This window comes from Dinoponera quadriceps, unplaced genomic scaffold (genome assembly GCF_001313825.1).
Source record: "Dinoponera quadriceps isolate SergipeBrazil2010 unplaced genomic scaffold, ASM131382v1 scaffold117, whole genome shotgun sequence".
NCBI lineage: Eukaryota > Metazoa > Arthropoda > Insecta > Hymenoptera > Formicidae > Dinoponera > Dinoponera quadriceps.
In genome coordinates this window covers 13,073-24,749 of record NW_014554223.1, presented here as the reverse complement: position 1 = coordinate 24,749, position 11,677 = coordinate 13,073, and the positions used below count along the sequence as shown (strand labels likewise).

Genomic DNA, 11,677 nt, shown 5'->3' with positions numbered 1-11,677 from the left:
TCCTTGATTGGAAAGCATATCACGGTAGTGAGATTATTTATTTTTATAACGCGGGCGCGGCCAACGGTTGCGTCGTTCAGCGTGGGTAGTTTTCCCAGCTGAGAGAGGATTTTTGAACCTTCGTCGGGGTTCTCCGGAGAGGTCGGTAAATACTACGAGGGCGCCTTTTCGAGAGAAAAATTGATCCTTGATTTCTATTACATTAGACACGGGTTCGCGCATTTTATAGGGTTCGTTGACGTTGTCGAAAATGTCATTGTCTGTGCCGGTAGTGTCGGATTCGTCCGTGTCAGTGGTATTTTGTTTATCCGTGTTATCGTCAGATGGGTCTTCCCATTGCAGTAGCTGTTTCAATTGCTCTATCTGGTCTTTGGGTGGCGTGGAACGGATGGGTGTTTTTGGAGGTGGTGCTGTTCGAGTAGAGAAGATTGAATCCGAGTTCGAATCGGAATCTTCTCTTAGTGATTCGGTTATGGGAAAGAGTAGAAGCGGGGGAGGGTTTCGTGATAGAGCGTCGGCATTTACATTGGTTCTTCCCGTCTTATATGTTATATCGTATTCGAATTCTAATAGACGTAACCACCATTTCATCAAGCGCGACGAGGGGTCCTTTACTGAATGTAGCCACACTAATGGTTTATGGTCGGTGACCAACTGGAATTTTTTTCCGTATAAGGCCTAAAATGTTGTACACAATAAACTATGGCTAAGAGTTCCTTTTCTATTGTTGAATAGTTTTGTTCGGTCGCGTTTAAGAGACGAGAGGCGTATGCTACAGGAAGGTCCTTTCCTAATTGTCCTTGGCTCAGAATGCCTCCTATTGCGAATCCGGACGCGTCGGTAGTGAGAATGAACGTTTTGGTAAAGTTCGGATACTGTAATGCGGATTCTGTACATAGTGCATCGCGCAGTTGTACGAAAGCCGTTTCTTGTGGTTTTTCCCATGAGAATGGAGTATCTTTCTTTAATAATCCCGTAAGAGGCTTCACGATTTTTGAAAAATTGTGTATAAAGCGCCTGTAGTAGCCCGCGAGACCTAAAAATTGTTTTATATTCTTTGCGTTCTTTGGAGTTGGAAAATTTTTGACGGCTTCTATTTTTTGGGAGTCAGGTTTTACGCCTTTTTCTCCTATCACGTGCCCTAGATAGGTGACTTCCGTTCTTAGGAACTCACATTTGTCTAGTTGGAGGCGAAGGTTGGCCGCTCTAAATCGTTCGGCTAGCTTATTAAATTTGATCTCGTGTTCACGTAAAGAACTGGAGTATAATACAATGTCGTCAAGGTAAACGAAGAGTTCGTTTCCTTGTAGGCCGGTAAGTACCTGGTCCATGAGGCGTTGAGACGTCGCAGGGGCGTTTTTAAGCCCGAATGGCATACGATTAAATTTATAGTGGCCGTGAGGCGTGGAAAATGCCGTCTTCTGCGCGTCCGCCTCATGCATAGGTATTTGGTGAAACCTGGCAGCGAGATCAAAAATACTAAAATATTTCGCGCTACCCAGCTGATCCAGGATTTCGGTTATGTTGGATAGAGGGTACGCATCGCCAATGGTTTTCTCATTTAGAGCGCAAAAATCAATGACCATACGCCACCGCTTATTGCCCTTTGAGTCAGGTTTTTTGGGGACGATCCACAAGGGGGAGTTATACGGTGAAGAAGAGGTCTTGATTATATCGTTCTCAAGAAGTTCTGTAATTTGTTTTTTGATTTCCTCCTTGTGAATCGGGGGGTAACGATACTGTTTCGTGTTGATAGGCCGGTCGTCCGTCGTGGAAATCTTATGAGTAATCGCATTGGTGTGTTCTAATTTGTCGCTTGGTAGCCTGAATAGATTGTGGTATTTTTCCACGAGGGACGAGACATGGCGAGCTTCTTCTTCGTTTAAGTGACTTAAACGAAGGCTATTTTTGATGTTGCCGATGCGTGTTTCTTCGTCATTCATTTTATTAATGTAGTAAATTCTGCCCTTTAAGAGTTTTATGACCGGGCTCTCAGGTTCTAAGACAGAGGGATCGGATGAGGTTTGGCCGGATGGGCCGGAATTTATGGCCGAGCCCTCGGGTCCTAAGACGGAGAGGTCGGACGGAGTTTGGCCGGATGGGCTGGAAGTAGTTTGTCAAGATAAAGAGGCTAGCTCTATCTCTTCTATTTCTACCATGGGAACCGTGATTTTCCTATCTTCGTTTCGCGTATTTGTGATCCCGATATATGCCTTTCCGTCTCGATTCGTGACTACTGCTTCTCCTAAGTAGATGCCGTTGTCGATATCTAAACGGGGGACATAACCTACTGCGATCTCGACGTTACTGATTTTTATTGGGAGTACTGTCCGAGATCTGGCAGGAATGATTACCGATTCTTGTGACGTGAAGGGGATGGTTACTCCCTGCCAGACTACCGCGCGGTTGTCGAAATCTATTCTCGACGCATTACACAGGAAGTCGGATCCTAGGATTCCTTCCTGTGTAATGGGGGACGTATTATCTACTATGTGGAGCTTCAACGGGTGCCCCATATAAACGACTGTTGTTGAGCCTAAGGTCGTGATGTTTCCCTCTGTGATGCCGCGAAGGGTCATTTTTTCATCGAAATTAATTATGCGATCGGGTAGAATGTTCCTTTGTTTGATTAGATTTGGCGCGGCTCCGGTATCTACTATAAAATCTGTCTCGGCCGCCAGGCCTTGCGCGGTTATTGTTACTGACGGCGCGTGCGCGAAGTTGTCTCAATTCAAGACTGCGATGAAGTCTCGGTGGCCGGCTCGGGATCGTTCCCGGAAATCGGGTGGATTATCTCGCGAGAAGGTCTCGCTCGAGGGTTGCCCGGATCCCTCGAGGGGCTTGGGGAGTTTCTCTGCCCCATCCGGCTGTTATTGAATTGCCTTTTTCGGCATTCCTCGATTTCGTGACCCGCGTTTTTACAGTACCTGCACCAGCGGCTCCGGCCACTAGGAGGGTTAGAGTCAGGTCTTCTTGCGGGCGGCTGCCTAGTATTTCGAGGGTCATCGTACCACCTGGGAGGTACGGAACTGCGTGATCGTGGGTACTCGTTTCGTTGGTTATTAAGGCTGGTATAGTTACTATAATGCGCATGGTTATTAAATCTGTCGTTTTGCGATGAGTTTCTCTGTTCCCATGCTGTACGCGGATTATGTAGCAGCCTGTAATTATTATATGTGTCTCATGGTGACCGCGAGGGGGTGGAGTGGGCAAGTGGCCTACCTATTGGGTGTAGGCCTGCGCGGGGAAGGGGGTTGTCACTATGGCGCGGCTGCTCGTAACGTTCGCGGTCTAATTCCCGTCGTTTTGCTAAATCTGTCGCGTGGGCGAAGGCCTCGAATGGCCTGTTGTAGTCGTCCCTGCTTAGCTGTATACGGAATTCCAGCGGTAATCCTTCACAGAAGGATCTGGCCGTAAGGGCATCTATGTTAAGTGTTACATACTCGTCCAAGGTCCCATGCTCTCGACGTTCCGCATCTAAAATTGACGTTCGGAGGTCTTTGACGCGTGTTATATAATCGAGAATGTGTTCGCGAGGTCGCAAGAAAATCGTACTCAGCTCGCCCCTATATTGATCTATGGTTTTACGTGAACCAAATGCCCTATTCAATAGGTCTAAGAATTCTGTGACAATGTGGCAGGGCTCATCTTCGACGGCGTAATAAGCGCGACCGCGGAGCTTATTGACGAGTAAGTGTGTAAGGTTACCCTCCGACGTGGGGGGTATTATGTCCCTGGCTCGACGGCATGCGCGCGCGAATTGGGTTAGGGGGATGTTATAACCGTCGAAGTTGGGAACTGTTTCTAACGCCGCTCTGAAGGAGACGCGTGGTGGTTCCCCTCCGTGAGTGGAAATTTGTGGGGATGCTATAGGGGAATCCGTTTTATATCGAGAGGTGTTGGGTCTCAATGATTCAATATCACGTCGCAGGTTGGATAATTCGCGCGCAACATCGAGGGGCGCGATTACTGATTGATCTAGGGGGTGGTCACGGGGAGAAACTTCGCGTCTGGATAATTCGTTTTCTTTTTCTTCGAGGGAGATCTTTATCGAGTCTAAATCGCGAATTGTACGCTCGCATTCCTTCTCGAATTTTTCACGTTCGGCCTGTATCTCCTCATGGTTAAGCTGAATGGCTTTGGCCCTCTCGACTAACAAGGACTCTTTCTCCTGTAACTTTGCTTGCATAACTTCGATTTCGTCCGCCGTGAGCGGCCTACTGTTCTTAGAAATCTTGCTGCGCGTCTCCATCGCAGGGGGCCTTCCTTTTAGCGGTATCCCACCGCTGTCACCAAAAATGTTACGTCCCGCTCGGCCGCGGCTATCTACAATTCTCGGGCCATGAAAGGGGCAAGATTTTTTTGGGTGGTCAGGCTTATGCAGCTCTACCCTGGGATACGCGCTAACAGATAGTCCCGTTGGATTTGATATATGACTTAATTTTATCACTTACCGGTGATGATATTTCCAGAGCAGTGACTCCGGGGGTGCTATCAGTGGCAGTTGTACTCAGGGAGGGGTCCTCGTTGGGAAGAACTGGATCGCTCTTAGTGTTTACCTGGCGTCCGTACTCGTGAATCGTGGCATTGAATCCAGTGGCGGACCCGCTGTTGGCGATATAAGGTGTTTCTAGACGTGGCACGGAGTTCCGTCAGGGAAAGAAGGGGGGATGTAGATTCCCCGAAATAGGCGTGTAGAGTTTCGGCTCTCAGGATCTTGTAGTATTCGGGACGCGGGTCCCTTGGCGATGACGTACGACGGACCTTGGTCACTTCGAGTTCGTCTAAGTCGATCGGTATCAACTTGTATTCGCACAGTTCATTCACACGCGGGGTCAGCGGTTGCGGCGACGGGCACTCCACTGGGGTAAGCGCACGTGGGAGTTTCGTTGAGAGAGAACTTGATGGGCATGAAGAGAGGGAAGAGATGGATATGCCAACGAGGGAGTTGAATTCGTGGGTGGCGGTGCGGATGAGCTGGCGCAGCAGCTCGCAACGTTGGTATTCGCGACCACTGCGTCGTTTCTTTTTCTGGGGCATAAGCAACTTAAGCTCGGGACACTGCAACCGGCTGATGCAACAGATGTGGGCGTGCAACTGACCTGCACCTATCTGCTCTCACACTCGTTACGCAATCTGGTTGGCGGGTGTCGGTTACACTTGGGGTTGTCACGAGGGCCTCGTGCGAGCGTGCAACTGACCTGCACCTGGTGAGCTGTCGCTTGAGGGTGTTCGTATAGACAACGGCAAGGGTTGAGTGATAGATGCTTGGGTTAGCCCGAGGTTTCCTCGTGATCCTCGCACGAGCGTGCTGCTGTCCGGCACCGGTGAGCTCTCGTGTGAAGGATCAAGGTTGTCACGCGATCTCCGCACGAGCGTGCCGCTGTCCGGCACCGGTGAGCTCTCGTGTGAAAGATCCACGTGAACAAGGACAGAAAAGTTGACATTATTATGGGATAGTTTGAAATGGAGGGGTCTAAAGGAGTATAAACCTGATTCTAAACCGTTGGTTGAGTATAAATATGTATATTCTAAAAGAAAACCTTTGGTAATACAGTCTGAGATTACAAGATTCAGTCTCAATATTAGATCTAGAGGGTGTCGAGATCGAAATATTCTAAGTCTCGATTGTGACAAAATATTCTTAGTCTAGATTGTGACAAATATTCTAAATTCAGATTGTGACGAAAATATTCTAAGTGGCGAAAATATTCTAAGTCTAAACGCTTACCCAGAGTTAGGAGGTTGGTGCTTGGGAAGGAGTGCACCGGACCGCGTCCGCGGATGAACTGAACTTCTCGGGCTCAGAGGCCCTCTTTTATACCCAACGGACGGGGCTGGTGTCGAGTTGTAGGTGGCGGTTAGTGTCACTTGGGATATGTGTCAGACTTTCTGATTGGCTATGTAGGAGGTTTGGTGAAATTCCTCTAGGGAGTAAGTGTTATGTGTTCTGATTGGTCTGGGACTATGGAGGAGGCTTTTGATTGGTCGAGGGGTTTTCTCAAACGTCTTAGAGTGTGGTTCTGTTTTTACTAAGACTAGGGTATAGGGTTGGGGATTCTGGTTGGTCCTAGGAGTGTTCTAAGTGTTTTAATTGGGTGGAGCTGGTTTTAGGTTTGAAGGAGAGGAGATTAGAAGTTCTGGGTTTGTCTTTTGATCCGATTTTAGATTTTTAGGAATGTTTTACAGAAATGGCGTGGATTTAGGGCTAAGCGACAGAAGAAGGCAAAGAGGAAGGGAAAAAAATAGGATCTGGGTTTCTCGCCGGATGTGACACGCGTCAGACGTAACACCAAACGCGCGATCGGTGAGACTTCTTTCAAAACGGAATATCATAAGAATAATCACGCATGTACTATGTTTGTAGTTTCCAATCAGAACAGAAATAAAACTCGTATGAGTGGTGACGGCACGCAATCTCTATGTCAAACAGAAATAAAACTCGTATGAGTGGACGTTTCTAAATCTGTGAATAAAAAAGGCGTATGATCGATTGGAACTCATTGGATTTGAATGTGGATATCGAAAGGGTACCACCGGCAAATGTGTCTCGCTACTGCATTGACAAACGCACAAACGCAAGATCGGAAAAACCTCTCTCTCGAAAGATCGCGCAGATGATCGCACGTGAGCAATGTTTACAACCTCTGGTCAATACCAATATAAAACACGCGTGAACGACAACGCTTCTAAATCAGCGAGTAAAAGACGACTAATCAATTGGAACACACTGGAATGAAGGGCCTCGCGAAATTCTATCACAATCCAACATATTACGCGAGATACTCTATGACGGAAAATCTCTCGCGAGGCGTCGAATCTGACTCCACGCGTAACAAGATTATTTATTCACTTATTTATTCACTGGCTCAAATTACAGGACGCGTACACTCTACACCGACCAATACGTCATAAATGTCCGCGTTTACATTACAATGTCGTGAATATCGACGACTTGTGGGAGGCCGATTTGATCGAACTTTGCAATCTTAGGAAATATAACGACAGCTATCGTTACCTGGTGACGATCATCGATGTGTTAAGCAAATTCGTCTGGGTGGAAGCGATACAGGATAAAACGGCCAATGCCGTGACGGAGGCCTTCCGTCGCGTGCTCTCAAGAAACGGTGGTCGGGTACCGGTGTACTTGCAGACAGACAGAAGTAAAGAATTTCTTGGCCAAGCGCTTCAAAAATTTTTAAAGGAAAAGAACATACGTTTTCGCACGGCCCGCAATCTCAATGTCAAAGCGGCCGTGGTCAAACGCTTAAACAGAACGCTCAAGGAACGCTTATGGCATAATTTCACACATAAAAATATCCATCGTTACATCGAAGTTTTGCAAAACATCTTACACGCCTACAATCATACACGCCATACCACTATCAAGATGCAACCTGCGTGCGTCACGTTGGAAAACGCGCGGGTCGTTCGTGAAAATATGAAACAACGTTATTTCAATCTCGACAAGCACGAAGGAAAATTTCGTAATCGAAAAAACTAAATATTGTGTGGGCGAGCTGGCACGCGTTAGTCGGGCGAAAGACACCTTGGAGAAAGGATACGAAACGACTTAGACAGAGAAGATATTTTCGATTCATCGCGTTCTCGAGTGGCGGAATCCCCATATACGAATTGAGCGATCTGGTTGGCGAAGTCATAGATGGAATATTCTACGAGCAGGAATTAGCTCGGGTAAACAAAACCTTGCAACAAGACGAGTTTATCGTCGACAGGGTGATAAAAAATAGAGGACGCGGAAACGCTAAAGAGCTACTAGTCAGTTGGCGAAGATATTCCTCTAAATCCGATTCCTGAATTTCTGCTTCGCGCCTAAAATCGTTTTCGCAGTCATGATGAGAGAACAGTTTCTCATGATTCTGCTGAGCAACAGTAGCATGTGCTACTTTCCGGAAAATACAACTACGGCGTTTATCACGGAATTGTTGCAGCAATTGAATCTACGCGGACAATGGGAGATCGCCCTTACCGAAATTCAGTTTCCCTATAGTTTTTTGCGCATTTGCCCTGGAGAGAGGAGAGTCGTATTTTCGGGTACCAGAGTGAAAAGCGGAAAGAAAGCGATGAAAATCGGCGTTACATCAGACGCCTATGACAATCTGTCAGATCTGATAGAGACGGTGAACACTGCGTTCAGAAAAATTCATGTGGATTTTGAAATACTGCTAGACACGCTATGCGGCGACAAAGTCTTCATACCTATCAAGTGTGATGGTATTATGTGTGAATGGACGTATTATGTAAAATTCTCCGACAAACTCGCGCGTATACTCGGCTTCGATATACACAAAAAGCGTGAAGAACTTGTATATCCTGATGTTTCGAATATCGATATTACATTATAATGTCTCAATACTGATCCCGTGCCTAGTTGGAAACAAGTTGCTTCCGATTTATTTTACAGAATACCTTCGACAACGCGAATACTCGACAGCGATGAACCGGCTAGTGTGGGGCGCGGAATCCCGGATAAACTCTTCGCTTATTGCAACATTTACGAGCCTTATGTTACGAGAGATATACGAGGGTAGATCAAATATAAACGGGAGATATACGAGAGTAGATCAAATATAAACGAACCTTTTGCAAAAAAACCATATATTTTTCAAAATCAATTCTAATTTACATTTTTCTTATTTTTCTACATAGTCCCCTATCTTATCTATACACTTTCTCCAACGGTCTGGTAATTTTTTTAATCCCGGTATCATAAAAAGTTCGCAGACGTGTATCAAGCCAATTGCACACGAATTGCTGCACCTCCACGTTCGTTGTGAAGCGATATCCACCTAGGGCTTCCTTGAGTGGCCCAAACATATAGAAGTCGCATGGTGACAGGTCTGAGCTAGGATGGGTGTTCTAGGACAGCCCGGTGCATATCGGCCAATTTTTGTTGTTACTGCTGTGGTGTGGGGTCTGGCATTGTCATGGAGAAGCAACACACTTTTTTCGAAATCCCAACTCATTGCAAATGATTGATTGCATACTTCTATAGCTGATCTGAAGTTTCTGAGAGATTTCAAGAACAGTTAAGTGCCAATCGCCTTCGATGAGTTCTCGAACAACCTCGGTGTTCTGTGCTGTGATGCTGGTGCGGGGACGGCACGGGTGGGCAATGTTTTCAACACGCTCCCGTCCTTTCTTAAATTCGTTACATCACTGCTTCATCCGAGCCCATGGAAGGGTTCTTTCCCCGAATTGTAGGAGTAATCGACGCCGAATTTCAGCAGCATTTATATTTTCGTTGACGAGAAACTTAATAATAACACGTTGTGCAACTGCGGGGTGTACCTCTTTCTCGCTCATCATGATTACTGCTAAAAGTAAGAAGCACGTGGGGCACTAACGTTATTACTGCCTTCCCTCCACTTACATGACTCCCCTCCACTGTCCAATACGTTGCAGACCCCTCATGCCGCCGACAGGCGCGCAATTTAAAAAGGCTCGTTTATATTTGATCCACCCTCGTAAATAGATTTTGAGTGATCTAAATTTTTCAAACTTACATTATCTTTGATAAATAATTTTAGAGTTTTTGTTAAAATCTCTTCTTCGTTATTTTGCTCTTCTAATTGTATTTTGGTTGCTTGCTATACTAGTAGTACTATGCAAATTAAGTATTGTATGTTCTAAACTAAGCATTGAATATTGCTTTGATAATTCAGTAGCAAATCCTAATTTTGTTTCATCACTTACAAAATTTAAAAACATATCTGCGGAGATATCATCAGGATCTAAGACACAATATCTGTATATGTCGGATTTATAACATCTTTCAATGTCGTACAAACCCCACATACATATACTTGTGGTGCGCACGCATATTTTATATACAAGTATATGGGACTTACAGTTTAACGCCGATTCCGAACGGCAGTTTTGAGTGTAGTTTTTGCGGCAGAGATACTCTCGATGGATGTCAGTCCATCGGAGAGGAGATACGAGCATATGCAAATATTTTGGTTCTGTCGAGGCGAACCCGAGAACTCCAATATAACAGACCAGTGCACTGTCTGTTACGCCACGCTCGCACTCACAATATTTAAAATCTCTTAAAGAATTATTTCCATTTTCTCTCTGCCTCATTGCATCTAAAGTGACATTCCAAATTAAAAATATTGTTTTAGTATAATTGATATTGCTGTCACTTAAAGTTGAGAAGCTCCTTTATTTTTCTGTATATTTTTCCAGATAATCACTAATTTTGAAATTTGGCTCTAAGATTTTCAACCTCTCATTCTGCACTTTTATGTATACTACTACTTATTATAATGTTAAAGAAAAAAACAGTAGTTTCTTTGCCAACGCTTTAATACTTACTTTCTGTTCTATGTTGAGTGATTTTTTGATAAACTCTATTGCATCTTCCTCCTTAAACTGTGATATTACATCTAACTGTAACACTTGTACATTCCTTGGCCATTTCTAGTTACGAAAGGTAATTAAAACATGCGACCTGTTATAGTTAAATGGGAAAAATTTGTATACCATTATTAAACTCATCTTGACTTTTATATTTTTCAGTATTATCAAAAATAAAAAGACTCTTTCCATTAGAAAAGAATGTATACACATCTTTAACTTATTTCCTTTTCTTCACCACTTATTATACATTTTTTATATTAAATCTCAATTTATCACAAGCTAACCCACGAAAACATTCCACAAAAGTTTGAAATTTTTAGCATTTATCCAGACAACTTTATTATCATACTTTTAGCTATATTTGTTGATATATTTTCTAGCTGGTTCACTTTTATCTACACTACCAGGACTGTTTATAGATATAATCTGCGATATTACAGTTTTATAAGCTTCATCTTGCAATATTTTATGCAGATCATCCAATTGCTCAGCTCTTCCTATAAATGACTCTACCGGAGTCTCTCTCTCACACCAAACCAAATACGAATTCCTCTTTTGAATTCTTCAAGNCATGTGAAATCTGCTCCCGCACCAATCGAGCTCAAATTGGTATCATTAGTTGGTACCCCTGAGATATGAAACTTCCCCAAACATGATCCTTCAAAATGCATTTTTGGGGAGTTATGGAGGGGGAAAGCAAAATAAAAAAAGTGGTTTTTCTTGAAAACGGCTCAACCGATTTTAATGAAAAAAATATATTTTGTAAACATCGTTGAGGTAGATTTAAGAAAATTTTTTGTAATTTTTGTGATGAAAGAAAAACTGGTAAAAAATTTTTTGAATTTTTTATAAATTTTTTTCTTGTGATACTCTTGAGTGACCACTTTCTATATTTACGCGAAAATATCTCAGGACTCTCTACTTTAACATATATTTTCGTCAAATTGGTCAGCTGTGGGGAACATAGTTAAAAATAATAATCATTCGCGCAACGCTGCGCTACGCCGCGACCAGGCAACCGTGGCCCCGACGCGTCGTTGCGCTCGGTGATCGTTACCATGGGACTTACATACTAGCTTTGTTGCAGTATTGCAATGTTTCGTTTGCCAAGAAAATTGATACAGTAAAAATTTTATTATTACCTAACGTTTATTCAGCATATTATGGTATAATAATATATATAACAATATATGATATTTCCATTAAAGACGTCTGCAGTTGACCTATACAAAACTTATAGTTCTCGAAGTTCACGAGGAGGTTGCAGTACGTTTTCAAACTTCATTTTCGG

At 44.0% G+C, this 11,677-nt stretch overlaps 1 long non-coding RNA gene across 2 annotated transcripts in view; it reads right to left on the bottom strand.

Moving 5' to 3' along the window:
* Positions 1 to 9,320: 9,320 nt before the first annotated feature.
* LOC106741659 overlaps positions 9,321 to 11,677 on the bottom strand; it is an 8,365-nt gene continuing 6,008 nt past the window's right edge. For both annotated transcript variants that reach the window (XR_001374200.1, XR_001374201.1), the window contains 2 exons: positions 10,342 to 10,477; positions 9,321 to 10,112 (listed from right to left, as the gene is read on the bottom strand). This is a non-coding gene — a long non-coding RNA (uncharacterized LOC106741659). The remainder of the gene's footprint in view (positions 10,113 to 10,341; positions 10,478 to 11,677) is intronic.